Source organism: Chlamydotis macqueenii, chromosome Z (genome assembly GCF_036417535.1).
Source record: "Chlamydotis macqueenii isolate bChlMac1 chromosome Z, bChlMac1.mat, whole genome shotgun sequence".
NCBI classification, from domain to species: Eukaryota; Metazoa; Chordata; class Aves; order Otidiformes; family Otididae; genus Chlamydotis; species Chlamydotis macqueenii.
In genome coordinates this window covers 42,814,403-42,817,617 of record NC_141593.1, presented here as the reverse complement: position 1 = coordinate 42,817,617, position 3,215 = coordinate 42,814,403, and the positions used below count along the sequence as shown (strand labels likewise).

General features: G+C 44.2%; 1 pseudogene; it reads right to left on the bottom strand.

Annotated features, from left to right (window-relative positions):
* Positions 1–524: 524 nt before the first annotated feature.
* Positions 525–1,153, bottom strand: LOC147596318 (uncharacterized; annotated as a pseudogene).
* Between the last annotated feature and the right edge of the window lie 2,062 nt (positions 1,154–3,215).

Sequence of the window (3,215 nt, the reverse complement as noted above, 5' to 3'; positions counted from 1 at the left end):
TTTGTATTTTTCAGCTCCAGTATAAAGCTAGCAAATTTCTCTGCTGTCCCTTTGAGTGAGTACAGATTATGTTCCATAGAAAGTGCATCAGGCTTAAGGAAATGTTATGAATTCTGATACTTCTTCATCCTCATGCTGCAAATTTGTCTTTGTGTCTTGAATTACTCAAATCTTTTTTCAGCTGATTCCACTGTGAAGTTAAAGCCATCATCAGAAAGCAGGGATTCAAATTCTTCAGACGAAAAACCAACTAAGGTGAGAGAGAATGGGCCTATCTCTATGGTGACACAACCAGCATTATTGTGCTGCATTGCACTGTCAATAGTATAGTTATACATATAGATAGATATATAGATATATAAAAACATATAGTTTTAATATATATACACACATATATATATATACATATATATTTCCCTAAGTTTTAGTGTGCCAGCCTCAGCAGCTAAACCCTCACCAGCATTTCCAGCATGCTGGGTAATAGAATCGCAGAACCATAGAATAGTTTGGGTTGGAAGGGACCTTTAAAGGTCATCTAGTCCAACCCCCCTGCAAGAAGCAGGGACATCTCCAACCAGATCAGGTTGCTCAGAGCCTCATCCAACCTGGCCTTGAATGTTTCCAGGGATGGGGCATCCACCACCTCTCTGGGCAACCTGTTCCAGTGTTCCACCACTCTCATTGTAAAAAATATCTTCCTTATATCTAGTCTGAATCTATCTCCTTCTATTTTAAGACTATTACCCCTCGTTCTATCACAACACGCCCTGCTGGAGAGTTTCTCCCCATCTGTCCTGTAGGCCCCCTTTACGTACTGGAAGGCCACTATAAGGTCTCCCTGGAGCCTTCTCTTCTCCAGGCTGAACAGCCCCAACTCTCTTTGCCTGTCCTCATAGGAGAGGTGCTCCAGCCTTCTGATCATCCTCGTGGCCCCCCTCTGGACTCACTCCAACACGTCCATGTCCTTCTTATGTTGGGGGCTTCAGAGCTGGATGCAGTGCTCCAGAGCTGGATGCAGTACTCCAGGTGGGGGTCTCACGAGAGTGGAACAGAGGGACAGAATCACCTCTCTCGCCCTGCTGACCAGGCTTCTTTTGATGCAGCCTAGGATACGATTGGCCTTCTGGCCTGCAAGTGCACATTGCCAGCCCATGTTGACCTGGTCCAGCAGCACTCCTAAGTCCTTCTCCTCAGGAGAAGTTAGTTGAGCGTGGTCTGTACAAGGTGATGAAACTCGATCAAATGAACAATCCAGTCAACAGAAAAAAACCCACCCTCAGGATAGATGTGAGCTTGAAGATTAGTAGATGTTTTTAACTTTTAACTTTTTTTTTTTTTTTTTGAGCATCTGGAAGAAGGTTGCTTTACTCACTGCACAGGTTTGGGAACATGTGAAGATGTTGTAGTTGTCATGTCAAGGATGATGAGAAATATTTGAGCTGCAGAAGAAGGATCACAAAACAAGGCTTTGTTATAACGCAATTTGGGGATTGTTGTCTGGGTTGTTTTTTAAAGCAACTGAAACGTCGCACAGGGAAATATATATCTATGGTAATATAAATTCTCTGCAAATTTTATGCATATTATAAGCGATACAAAAAGATAATGGCTGAGTGTTTCAAGACCTACTCTGAATCTCTTATTGGTAGTAGCTGCAATGACCCCGTGAAGAGGAGAAGGAGGAAATAACTCTGCTCAGCAGAGACGCTACCCAAATCCTCCGTGCTTGTCATGCCCCTCGCAAACCATTACAATTACCATTCAGAGCCGGTTTTTCGCAGATGGGATTTTCCCTGGCTGACAGCACAGTTCCTGTGATCAATACTGCTTGGCGCCCTGCTCCACCCCGGCAGCTGGCTGTCCCCATCCCTCTCAGTGCTCGCCTGCACTTTGCCAGCGCTTTGCTGGTGGCGGCCAACGTGTCGCCCACAGAAGTTCGAACTTTAGCTAAGGGTGCTGGAGCCTGCTCTGTGCTTGCACTAATTGGAAATTTCCAGGCTGCAGATAGACCTTTGCAGGCCCCAAACAGCTGCAGCTCGTAACTGTAGCTACAGTTCTTACTGATCTGGCTTGTAGCTGGCAAGGAGGAGGATATTAAAATCCCATAAAGATACTATCAAATTAGAAAATACTGTACAGTGTGCTTTTGTTTCTTTTAAGGATGAAGAAACCAGATGAGGGAGGACTTGAGGTCCCTCTGTGCATATATGCAGAGCGGAAAGAAATAACGTTTAACTGACCCCTTGATGATAGGCCTCGATATTTGACTGTATTTAATCATGTATGGAAAAGACAGTTGCCCTTTTCAACAGCTGCTCTCACTCTGAGCTTCAAGGGGCTAACAAAAAGATCAGGTCTAGGCAGGGATTTACTCCCTCTCTCTCTCTCTCTCCCACAAAAACCTGGATTTTTCATGACTTTTGGAGTTCCAGGGGGAAAACAAAACAAAACATGTTCTTTACTGCCTTCAAAATTTTACTGCTGTTTCACTCACATCCTCGCGGCATCAGTGGAAGCAGATGGCCAAGAAGGAGAGCAGGCCCCGCAGGTGCGAGAGCATACCCCGCCAGCTTTGGGATCCCCTGTCAGCGGGGCTCGTCTTCGCCCAGCCATGGAGGAAAGGTCTTACTGACTTCCCGGGTTAGATTTGGAATGGCAGTGTGGTTTTTCATTCTGTTTCAAAGAGTTTCAACCCATTTTCAGGGAGGTGACTGCCCACAGCATTGTCATGCCGATACCTGGCAAAGCTGTTAGCAGTCAGGGTGCACGGAGGGCAGGGTGGGCTGACTGATGGATTGAACTCCCCCTAGCCTGTAAAAAAGGAGGCTCTTTCTGAATGGAGTCACATCCCAGTATCAGAGTGCTCTGATCTGCTCAGATATGCCAAAACTCAGGTGAGATGTTTGGGATGTGTGGGAAGCGTAGGGATCACTTTCCAATCTAATCATGTTGAGGGATAATTTCTGATTTCGACTTGATCTTCTTTATGTTCCTGATAATTTACCCAAATATGTCCACTTCAGAATCTGCTTGACAGATTTAGAAATAGAAAAGAAAATTTGGGGTGTAAACTTTACCAGAATATGTTTGATGCTGCTCTAAGTATTTTAATTGAAATAGAAATTAAATAATTACTTCTCTTGGACTTGTTTCACCAATAACCTTCAATATGCGTTAAATATAACTGAATGTTACCATTTAAAAATGATTAAATT